This window comes from Musca autumnalis, unplaced genomic scaffold (genome assembly GCF_047663935.1).
Source record: "Musca autumnalis isolate F117 unplaced genomic scaffold, ASM4766393v1 scaffold_1, whole genome shotgun sequence".
In the NCBI taxonomy this organism is placed as follows: Eukaryota; Metazoa; Arthropoda; class Insecta; order Diptera; family Muscidae; genus Musca; species Musca autumnalis.
In genome coordinates, this window is record NW_027411644.1 from 283,618,001 (window position 1) to 283,630,979 (window position 12,979).

Genomic DNA, 12,979 nt, shown 5'->3' on the forward strand with positions numbered 1-12,979 from the left:
TAGACGCCGGGTTATTCAGTCAACGACCAGCAAAAAACAAAATTTTCATATCGACAAAAAATTAAGGAGCCAGACAGGAATTCGCCAAGACCCATTTGAACTGGAGTGTAAAAAATGGAAAACAGTGCTGTTTCCGATGAATCTATTTTTAATTAAATGGACCAAATGGGCAACGGTTAAATCCTAAATATTGCAAAGACACTGTAAAACGTGGAGGCGTAACATAATGGTCTGGGATTTTTTCTCGGGCCAAGGGATTGGACCCATTCGTAAATTTAATGGAATTATGGATCGTTCCAAGTATCGTAACGTATTTAAAGGAGCGATGTTTGCCTTATGCCAAAGAAGAGATGCCACTTAGATGGACCTTCCAGGAAGATAACAAGCCAAATCGAAAGGGGTTAATGAGTGATTCCAAAACAATTCGACAGAAGTTCTCCATTGGCCTGTCCAATACCCTCATCTTAGCTCCCGATTGGGACTTGTGGGAGATCGTTAACTCAAAAATCAACCGAAAAAAAAATAAAAACCAAAGAAAATTTATTTGAAGCCGTAAAAGTAGCCTGTGAAGAAATATCACCATCAATAATTGATAATTTAATATTCTCTATGTCTAAAATATGTGCTTGTGTTATCCAGAGAGAGAAATATTGATTTCAATAGTTTCTGTTGTACTTCAAAATGGGGGTGCTTTAGTTTTGTCCGCTTATAATTGCGACCTAACATGTTTTTTGAATTTTAACTTTTGTTTATTAAATTCTGAAGTCCTTATTTTTGTGTTTTCCAATAATAAAACTATAAATAAAAAATTAATTTATAACTTTGTTTTCATTTTAAAAAAATGTACTGAGGGGGTACTTTAGTTTTGGCCGACACTGTATATGTATCTCTGTCGGCATAGCCGACTGATACTGTTTTACTTGTCAAAACTTCTTTTTTCACCCACGAAAATTGTATTTCTTTTTTAAAATAAGGGACCTTTTTTATTTTTTTGCGCAGTCATACACATCGGATATATGGCTTTGATTCTTTCTTCCTTTATTCATTTTTACTTGTTTTCTATTTTCATCAGACTTTAATAAGAAACCAAAGCTTCTCAATGTCCCTGTTTGGTTATAGTTAAATATTAATTAATTAATCTACACTTTGTCGTCATCACCATAAGTTTTTATATAAATAAAATTTATTATTATTGCTATGGATTGTTTTAACTTCAAAAAGTATTTGCATTACCTAGTGGAATCCACCTACTTTGTTATTTTCCAACAAAATATCTGTATCTAGTTAATAATGTAAGTCATCATACTGACGTCGTCTCTACGACCTCATCAAACTTATTTCCCTAGAGAAGTTTTGCGTTTTATATAAAATAGAGAATATGCGAAGGGAAATCACATTTAAAGCAGTCATGAGGGAGGGGATATGCCTGCTAACCATTAACTCTAAGTTTGTGATGTTATTTTAGGAAAATTGCACTGCACTTATTACCCTTTAAGCGATATTATTAATTATATATTGCCCTACAGCAGAAGTAAAATCTGCGACGGGTGCAGCACAAAAATGGTGGTAAACCAATAAATTATATTCCCATGCCGTGGTATCCCTTCACCCACCATCATCATCTTCGTCACCGTCAACATCATCTGCATGCTTTAGCATTTATCGTTTACCCGCTTGCGGCTTATTTCCATTACCATATTTTCTCTTTTTGAAAAGTGCAAGGCAAAAACAAAACAAAAACAGAAAAAAAGAATTATATTTTGCGTATTTGCTCTTTACATTCATTGGACGCCTGTCTGTTTGTTGTGTGTGCGAGCGAGCGATTCTCTGTGCGGCATCAATTGTACCCGGCCGGTCGGCGAGTGAGTGTTTGGTTAGTAAATAAATAACAATTCGCCAATATTTATGTACGACAACGATGATGACGACTACGAGATGAGTTTATTTTTGCATACAAAACGTTATTGCTGCCGCTGTTGTTGTTGTTGTTTACTGGAACGGGTTTACTCATGCTTAGTGCATAATCGGAATTCTAATGGAAATAATGGCAAATATTTGTACTGGCCCCAGGCTAACGCTACATTTGGCTGAATTGTATACACAACGGAGAGAGGGAGAGACAAACAGGCAGACGCGATATGCACCAGGATCCTCACCAAAAAACACCCACATAGACTCCTTTGCATCATATGAATAAAGTAACGAAAAAAATACTCCAACAACAACACCAACACGAAAGTATTATTTGTTGATTTTTGTTGTTTTTGTACTGGGACCCTTTTGGCAGTCGCATAGAATTGATGATTTGACAAACAAAGCAATTTTTGTGTTCAATATTTGTCTCGCATATCAAAAAATTGACACGACATGAATATCATTTGTTTGTGTGTTTTTTTTATTCTGGTTAGCAAATGAAGAATCGAATAAGAGAAAGTAAAAGTACAATTGTTCAAAATGAAAGGATATTTTATGGTTTCCGTTTAAATTTGCAGGAAATTGTAGAATAAAGGATTAAATGTGTGTACAAATTAAACAGGAAAGTGTTAAATTGTCCTAATTTTTCATGGCCTTTCATTTTTTCGAAACGAGAATCCTTTTTAGTGAATAATCATAAACGTTAAGTACAGATAAAGTACCATTGTAGGAAACAAAAGAAAAAAAAAACAAAATCCAACAAACAACCATAAAAAGACCAGACGAAACAACTCTTCAATCAATGAGTACAGATCGATTTGCATTAATTTTTGGATCTATGTTATAAAACCTCGTTTTTTAACGTAATCTGATACATAAAGCTGAAATACATGCTCTGGCAAAGCTTCAAGCTTCTATGTTCAAAAACAACGATCCTATTCAAGAAACGGCATTTCGGAAAATGGGATAATATTGCAGATTTTGTTGTAATAGAAGATCTCAAAACTAAGCAATTCGGCGGTTTTGGTTTCACTACTTATTCCCCTTCGTATATGTTCGATAACATCCCATATACTCGCCATCATAAGATTAATATTCCATAAAACAGTTTTTAACGTTTTTTAGTTCTGTAAAGTTTTGGTTTTGTGAGTTACGTCTTCGGGCATCTATGGTGACGATATACTGTCTACACTACCAAGCTTCAAGATGCTTCATATTTTCAGACCACCGTTGGAGACAATTTGAAATCTATTTAACTATATTCGCCCTACTGGCTGGAGCTCACAATAACTCTCAAACCGATTTAGTCAAATTTTCACGTACAATAATATCGACAAGTAAAAAAGTCGTTTAGTTCGACCGGGTCGAACTTTTAATACACTCCACCATAAAATATTCTTAACTGTCCACAAAACATTGTCGGCCTAAATTATCTAATCTAATCTGAAAAATGTATTCAATCAGGTGTTACCTTATTATGGGGGCTATAACAAAGTGTGGACCAATCTTGACAATTTTTGGAGGAAACATTGTGTAACTGCAGTGAACCTCAAATGTCAAATTACGGGTAGTTCCGTCAAACAATATAGCTAAAATCGTCAAAATACGAAAAATCGGGAGGTACCGTTATATGGGGGCTATATCAAAACATGGACATATCTTGACAATTTTCAGTGAAGAAGTTTCGAGACCACTGAGAACCTCAAATGTCAAATTACAGCTAGTTAGGTTATAAATTTTAGCGAAAAGCCTCAAAATACCAAAAAATCGGAGATACCGTTATATGGAGACTATATCAAAACATGGACCTATGTTGACAATATTAGGTGGAAAAATTACGTGACCACAGAGAAACACAAATGTCAAATTACAGCTAGTTCGATTAAAAATTGTAGCTAAAATGCTCAAAATAATGGATGGGAGTTATACTAAAACATGGACCTATGTTGGCAATTTTTGGTGAGGAAGAGTTGTGACCGCTAGAAACCTTAAATTTCAAATTACAGCTAGTTTTGTTTAAAATTGTAGCTAAAATACTCAAAATATTGAAAATCGGGAGGAACCTTTAAATGGGGGCTATACCAAAAGATGGACCTATGTTGACAATTTTCAGTGAAGAAGTTTCGTGACTACTGAGAACCTCAAATGTTAAATTACAGCTAGTTCGGTTAAAATTTTTAGCTAAAAAAGAAGTTTTGTGGCCTTAAAGAGCGTCAAATGTCAAATTACAGCTAGGTCAAGTTCGAAGATGGGCTATATAGGTCCACGTTCTGGCCGATTTAGCTATAATTTGGCATTTAGGGTTATACAGAAACGTTTTGATATAGCGCCCACTTAACAACACCGCCCGATGACGTTTTAGCTGCTACATTTTCGGACCGAATAAGCCATAATTTGGCATATAACAGTACCAACGATTTCAAGTTGTTATCTAAATTTTCGAGGAAAATTTGATGTCATATGGCATTTATGGTTCCCAGTGGTTAAAAACTTCTAAAAAAACATTCTTTCAGTACATTATACTGGCAGCACCCTGTTGGACGGTTTCAGTTTATTCTGGCGCTAGTCCATTTTTCCTGAAATAATAGCGTAAAAGTTCCACGAAACCCTAACGGCACCAACTAAATTGGCAAATCCGCAAAATTCGAGAGTTTTCCAAAAGGGATTGAGTTTCTGAGTGATCCAAACTTTATACATTGTATTACTTTATCCACTCAGGTATCAGGTTGGAATATGGACTATATCAATCCCGTAGTTCGGGTACCAACCACAAACAGTTCGGGAAAAGTGAAGTTTAGGAGCTCCTCTCGGATCGTTTTGAAAATGTTTTCAGCAGGTTGTCGTTTCTGCCCCCTTTAGACGTTACAATTTTTATACCCTCAGACTTTAGACTAATGACGGTATGTGGTAATATTCAAAAAAGTTTCACAATCATTTAATAAGTCGCGAGAAGTGTTTTAGCCACGATCTCATAATAGGGACCATAACAAAATATTTTCGTGGAAGCTGCGTTGGTGGTAATATAAAAAAATGGGAAAAATGTGTTGAAGTAAACAAGTTTTTTTGTGTTCTTTCTTGATTTCTGGCCAAACAGCGCAAAGTTCAAACCTATGCTCAAAGAAAGAACTAAAAAATGCCCTTTGGGCAACATGGTTCTAGTGTACAACTTTTCGATATATACACTGCATCCCCCTAAAATCGATGCTGACATTTTGAAGTTTTGATTTCAGTGTTTTTCGAATTTTTCTTATAATTAGAGGGTGCAACTAGATAATAATCCGAGCTAGTTATAGGATTGTAGAACTCGCGATTCCACGTCGTTAGATGTATTTCTCATGAGTGTGCTCTGTATAGCTTCCTAGTAATAGGAGTCCAAAGGCGAAAATTTGGTGCGTAAATTTTCTGAAAAAAAATTACAAATTTACAACTGTCGCACAGGTACCCCTGAACCCAGCGTGATTTTGTTTTTTTTTTGCGTGCCGGATCTAATAAGTCCTTCCGCGTTCGAATCCATCCCCTAAAACGCCGGATATAGATACCTTGAAAGTAGGAAAATCTGCAAAAATATATTTTGACAATTCCGCGAATTGAACCGCGATTTTCTTTGATTATTTTTGCATAAATGTAATCCTTTATACGCGATTATAATATTTGCCAAAAAGGTGTGTCACAAATTACAAAGATTTTGGAGTAATATCCCTATTTATCCCAAAATAGAATGTGGTGGCACATCCGCAGTTCTTGACGAATCTGTCTAAAATAATTTATATTGACGTATTTTTAATAGGCGGCCATTGAAATCGGATGCACCTTATATCATATGCACATCGCGTAATTTTTGCCCACTTGAAGGTTTTTTGAATAGTAAGATGCAACTGACCGCACACTTTGGCGGCTGAATGAAACATGGGAAAATCTATGCATATTGATAGACATGGACTCCCTGTATCCGAAAAGCACATGCACCTCAACTGATTTAAACGGATTCGCAAATTACACGCTTTTTAATTTGTAGTTTTTTTTTTTTTTGGTTGTAATTTCAATATTACTCTCTATTTCTTAATTATATTTCTTATCACAGTACGCAAATAAACTTTCACCGTGATGAACTATTTTCCTCGAATATGTTTTAGCGCAGTACTTGAGCTTCAGTATTTAGCGAAATAGTAGAATTACTCCCAAAATTGTTTCTCCGATTTTTTGTATTAGGGCGAAACCTATAGCTCTGCGCACACGCAACACGCAGAGCTATAGGTTTCGCCCTTAAACCAAAAAATATATTTTTGAAATAATATTCCCACAACAAGTTTTTGTCTTTTGTTGTCGCTGTAATATGCATGTTATGAACCCAATCTTTATAAATTTGGTCTCACATATTTCTATGCGTTGTCTAGATGCTGTAGAGATTTTAAATTTATTTTTTGAGATTTATATGGACTCTAAGTTAGAATAAATTAAATTTACTCTAAGGTTTTTTCAGTATTTGTTGATTTTCCGCGAAAATAAAAACAAATTTAGAAATACTTTAACATCAGCGGATAGATATAACATTCTGTTAACGATTTATACATATATTTTCTTATTAAAACCCAAAGGGCATTTTTAAATATTTTTTCTTTATAAGGGAACAAAACCCCCTATAACTTTTGGGTGCAGCATCCAATTTTGTGAACGCGAACATATTTGAAACCAAAATTTTTTTCTTAACCTAAGTACCAAAAATCGCGGATGTGCTCGCAGAAAAAAATTGATTTTTTTTTCAATGCTATTAAAAAGGAAATTTGAAATTTACCATATATATGTATGTACTTACGGGCAAAATGTACCTCATTGAAATAATGGTATAAGACTCCAAGTATGTTTGTTTATTTGGAGTCGAATTAGGAATGTCCGTCCGTTTGTCATAACTTTGTATATGGTATATTACTGCAAGGCATAGATCAGGTTTGAATATGGACTAAATTGTTATACTCTTTCGTGTATCTCCCACACAAAATTTGGACAAAGTACAGTTTAACAGCTCACCTTTTTTTGCAACATGCTGTGTATGCGGCCCTAGTTAAGCCGGTACAATTTTTTCGGGGGCAAGTCCATACTTCCCGAGGTAATGGCCCAAAAAACCTGCCGGTAATCGAGGGGAGAAACCGATTTGGTCCAAACGTTGTACATTGTATTATTTCTTACGGACTCGGATTATGACCGTATATTGACTATATCGGACCACTCTTTAAGGACTCGTCTGGGATCGTCTTTTTAATTTTTGGCAACATATTGCGTATAGTCCGAGGCTGTTAATAATTGTTCCACAAACATCCCAGATGGGACAAGGGAGACTTCTCTCATATCAATGAGTGCACCCCGATTCATTTTAGCTGAATGATATGGGGCCTACAGGTTATTGCCAAGTCTGAACGGCGTGACCTATGACACCACTTGTAGAGAAGTTTTACATGGCTTAAAATACTCAGGAAATGTCGCCTACATCACTGAGGGGTATTTTGCCACCGTTGAAACATTTTGATGTTTCCTGGCCTGGTAATCGAACCCGCGACCATTAGCGTGCAAGGCGGGTGTACATTAGGGTTACGACTTTTTACAACCTCATATCCCTCTATAATATTTTGATGAAGTTTTGCCTAAAATTAGACAAAATCTTAATTTAAAGTTGATTCGACAAAAAAAGCTGACCCACAAAAAGCTTTCAAAGTTTTCATATATGAGTTTTTTTTAAAAAAATTTGGAGTTAGTTTAAGCACATTTGTATATGGCTCAATAAAAGCTTTAAACCAACACGACATAACCAAAATGACATAAGCTTTTGTTTGTTTGTTTTGTATGTAACATATAAACTAAGAACGTGATTTTCTCGAAATGACATTTTGAAATCGGTGCCAACTCTCGCTCAACAACTAACAAACCGATTACACTATGCAACACTGAAAATGCAAACAACTTCTAGTATGGATTTTTTGAAAGTACATATTTAGACTACAAAAACCCTAGTAGGGTTTTGTCCTGTCAGGTCCAGTTCGGATTTTATGACCTCATTTGAACCGGGCTAAAACTGCAGATTTTTGCATTTATCGGGCCTTTATCTCAAAAACGATTAGGAATTTCGCCTTGCTGTTTTTGGCAATATTGTAACCCTTAACTAGTTTAATTTATCTTTTGAACACACCATATAAGAAAACCTCCATCTAGGGTATCAAAATATATAAAATATAGCAAATTTTACATAATTGCTGAAATTCTGTTCAGTATCGGCTAAACTATTGGGTGTTGAACCAAGTAACCTTTAGCAAAAATCTTCCAAATATAGTTCTCAACAATTCTTTACAACATTCTGAAACTCTAAAATGCTTACTTCATGTTGTTTCAGCGGTATTTTGCATCACATCTTTTACAACACGTATTTCAAACACAGTTCACACCAACAGTTTATTCTCGCATTTCGGATTTCACTACATTATTGTCATTTTTATTAAATCGTCGTCGAAAAATGTACTGAAAACAACGGCATAGAGGCATTTTACAACAATGACATGTTCTGAAGAGTTGTGTATTACTTTCCAGGGAATATTTTTCCAAAAGAAAACATTTAGAAATAATTAACGGTTTTGGAGATACGGTGCGAAATGTATAAAAATTGTGGAATTTTTGCATATATTTTGAAATTTGAGGCAATAAATGTAGTTTTTCGAGTTCATTATTTCTACAAATATTTTATTCTTGTCCTAATCTACAAATTTGCTTCAGAGGTCGGAAGAAGATTCGCATTGGTTTCAGAGATATAGCCCCGAATTTCTTTAAAAACTCAATGTTTAACCATGTTTAGATGGGGCCATAAAATCCGAGCTGGATCTGACACAACAAAACCGAACTAGTGTTTCTTGTCGTTTGGGTCTGTACTTTCAAAAAATCCTCAGTTCGAATTGTTTGCACAAGATCACCTTAAAAATGTTGCACAGTGTTATTATAAAATTTTGTGTGGTTATCAAGGACATCAAAAAGATTTTATTTTTAAAATTTTTTGCCCGTTTTATGACCAGAAAACTTTTTAAGCCAAAAATTGAAATTTAGATTTTCTTGGTCCACCATTTCAGTAAAATCAAATATTCTTAAAAAAATGATCGCTGAAGGACTAGATCTTTTTGTTCTAAATAATCCAACAAAAATAAATGACTCTTTATTAATTTTCGAGCTATAATTAGCACCGCAAAACGGTTCTACAAAAGAAGGGTTTCGTGGACGACCATTTGCCAAAAAACACATAATATTTCCCAAAAAAAAAATGGGACAGAATATGGTTTAGAATATGGTATGGGATTAGAATATGGTATTTCAGAAGAATTAAAAAAATGCTTAAGTCTCGTTTAGGGGCACCTCTCGGATCGGGCTGAAATTTTCACCATAGGTAGTCCTTGGGACCCTGATAAAAACTATATATATATATATATATATATATATATATATATATATATATATATATATATATATATATATATATTTCCCGGGGGAAGTCCATACTTCCCGAGATATGGGTCTCGACATTTCGGGAAAGTCCTACTTTAACACCATTACTTTATTTATGGGCACCTCTCGGATCGGGCTGAAACTTTCACCATAGGTAGTCCTTGGGACCCTGATCACAACTATATATATATTTCCCGGGGGAAGTCTATTCTTTCCGAAATATGGGTCTTGAAATTTTACTATTTTTACTTGGGCAATATGGGTATCATTTTAAAGCTCGTGGTGAGTACTTTTCTTTGCAATTACGGTTTTTGCTTCTGATTACAACAATATATAGCTTTTTCGGGAGGAGTCCATACTTCTAGAGATATGGGTCTTGAGATTTTACTATTTTTACTTGGGCAATATTGGTATCATTTTAAAGCTTGTGGTGAGTACTTTTGATTTCGTTTACGACTTTTGCTCCTGTCCATAGGAGAAAGTCTTAAATCCAGGCCGAAGGCCGGCTACTTAAAGAAAACTTATAATTTTGGAGAAACTTCTGTTCGCGTGTAGCCCACTTTTGCTCCTGTCCATAGGAGAAAGTCTTAAATCCCGGAAAATTTACCTTTTTTGGGGCTTTACAAGTGGGGGTTACCCCTAAAGCGAAACAGATTTTTAAACAAATTGTGATCTGTCAAAGTCAAAATTTCGATTTTGATGATTCGATTTTATATTTTCAGGAGGAGCTCAATGGATCACTGGGCTCCTAGTGAAGTAGCTGGCAACGAGCAACGACAGATGGGCATCCTAAAATGTAACCTAACCTATGAAGTTCAACATAAGAAGTTGAAAAAAACCCCAAAAAAAAATATTTCATGTGGTTGCAAAAATACAACAACAACAATTGATATTTTCCAAAACTTCCAATGGAAACCGCCCTCCAATGAGAAAACAAGTAAATATAATCCCAATCCCATATTCAAACAGTAATTTGAGAACAAAACATCGTTTTGTTTGTTTTTTGTTATATGCCGATATATTCTCAACAAAATCCTATTATTTATTTTTTTACTTAGTTCTCTTCGCTTCACATCACAGTTTTTGTTTATTTTCAATTTCGAAAAGCCAAATTAAACGATTCAACAGAGAGAAAAAACCGCCAAAACAAAAGAAAAGAAAACACAACAAATAAAACTTCCACACTCTGTCTGTCAGTCTGCCGGTTGGGTATTGTTGCAAATTTTGAAATTCTTTGCTTCTTTTGGCTTCTTTTACTACTTCATTGATTTGTAACAAATTTCCGTTTCTTTCCCCTTTTTATGACGATTCTTGCTCCATGCTACTTTGTTTAAAGTGATTGTTCATGGATGGCATGGCATGTTGTTGTTTTGCTTATTGGCAATCAATAACAACAAAGTAGGAGCGAGTTTCAAATTCACAATCGTCAATTGGCTGTTATCCAATAATCTTCAATCTCTAAATCTGCCAATAAGCTGCACCCACCCAGTCAGCCAGCCAGCCAAGCTGCCAGACAAACCCTGCCAACTGAACTAACCAAAATCATCCATTTTTCTCGAGTCAATCGACATCAGCGCTTCAATTGAGCGAGAATTCTGAAATCTACTTTACGTTTGATTAATGATTTTTTTCGGGCGGGGATATTTGTTACATATTGTTGTTGTTGTTATTGTTATGAATGTATTTTTGTTGTAACTGTAACTGTTCAATTGTATCCTCAACGCGCTTTGGTATTATTGTAATTTTTGATTACATCCTTGTCAATATCGAACGAGAATGAATGAACAATCATCATTTATTATTTTCGCCCCTCTTTTTTGTTTCGTTTATTGCTTTTGTTTTGGTTCCACAAAAAATATTTCATTTAGGTATGTAATGAAAAAGAGCAATTTGCTGGCTTGGTGGTCCTATTGTAATGGGCAATGAAGTGTAAGGTGTTGAGGATGGGGGGATTAAAATATATTTTCAAAAAGGATTATTTTTGTTGGGCATAATCATTGGATTAAGGCTTTGTAGGGGAATATTTTGAAACCTGGGATTTTGAAAATTAAATTCAAAATGTGTATTGAAATATTGTGTGTGGAATCCACTAACAAATTGTAACTGTTTTGGCTACTTTTTCATTATCAAGTTCATCACTTCAAAATTTGCTTCTTGTTTTGTTCTTTTTCCCTCATTCTCTCCATTCTTTTATTATCTGCCTTTCTTCTCAACAAAAAAAAATCTTATAACAACAAATTTCATGCAACTGCGGATAATAGTGATGATTCTGCTTACCTTTTTGATAGAATTAACAGCAAAACTCCGCCAGCTCAATCATCATCCGGTATGTGGATGAGGAGCTTTCCGCAAAATTGCCAAAAAATGTTTAAGATAACCGCTGCTGCTGCTGCAGGTTGTTTCTTTCCGATGCTGCTGCCGACTTTGTTCTGCTTCTTAGTTTTTAAATTTGTCGACGTCTTTCTTGCTTTTTGCTGCTTCTTTTAGTGGTGCATTCGTGCGATGCGATGCGTTGCGTGTTATTCTTTTTTGCTGCTTTTCTTGTCTACCCTGAGAATTATTCGTTCGTTGATTGCCTGCTTTTGTGTTAACTTGGTTTAGTTTTCTTTGTTGTTCGTGTTTGAAGTTCAGCTCAAACACGACATTTTTTATGTTGCTTTACTATTTCGTCGTTGTGGCGTTTTTGTTTTTGTTATTTTTTTATGCTTCCAAAAACTATCTTCAACAGAAAAAAGCGCCAGACATTGCAGACAAGTGACAAGGCAAGAGATAAACTAAAGAAAACAATTTCTTTCTTTTGTGGGGAGGAAAAATATGTAACCGCGGGACTGTTTGATTTTCAATGGACTTGTAGTTAAGGAAGGAACTAGTTGCGAGGAACTATTAAGAAGAAGGAATTATTGGGATTTTTTCAGATTTTGCGTTCATATAGTTCCTTTAGTTCCTGTAGTGCATATAGTTCCTTTCATTGGTATAGTTCATCTCCTTGCTTTAATTCCACACTCACTTCGACATTTTTCGTTCAATTCGTACAATATTCAGATGCTTCCAAATTCATCCACCAAATGATGGAACTACTTGGAACGAAAAGAACGATGAAAAAAAAGATTCATTGAATTGAATATATTGGTCCCGAAAGTATTTGGAAGTATGGAACTACATTAAGGAACTAGTTCCACTTGGGAAAAGGAACTAAAAGACAAGAATATTGGGCTTCTAACTATGATTCTCAGAATATAATGAAGAGAGAGGAATATAGACAAAGATATATTGAAGTACTTAGAGTGTTGATACTAAATGAAAATAATAGGACTTTTTTTCGGATGATCTGAGAACTTCTTAAAGAAGACCAAGACTTCTTAAAGAAGGCAAATAGGTCTTCCTAAGAAGACAATCATGTATTCTTGTGGGAGCAAAAAGGTTTTTCTTATAGAAGACCAACAGATTTTCTAACATTAGATCAAAATTGTACCTATAGTAGACCTCAAAAAGTCCTGTTGGATTCTAATAGGAAAGACATTGTTATTATTTTTAAGGACTAATAGGTAGTTTATTGGCGGATCAATAGGCCTTCTTTTAGAAGACCACTATA

At 34.8% G+C, this 12,979-nt stretch overlaps 1 protein-coding gene across 1 annotated transcript in view; it reads right to left on the reverse strand.

Moving 5' to 3' along the window:
- SKIP (Shal K[+] channel interacting protein) overlaps positions 1–12,183 on the reverse strand; it is a 427,069-nt gene extending 414,886 nt beyond the window's left edge. The window contains exon 1 of the mRNA XM_073961480.1: positions 11,665–12,183. The gene's annotated coding sequence lies outside the window, so the exon portion shown is untranslated. The remainder of the gene's footprint in view (positions 1–11,664) is intronic.
- Between the last annotated feature and the right edge of the window lie 796 nt (positions 12,184–12,979).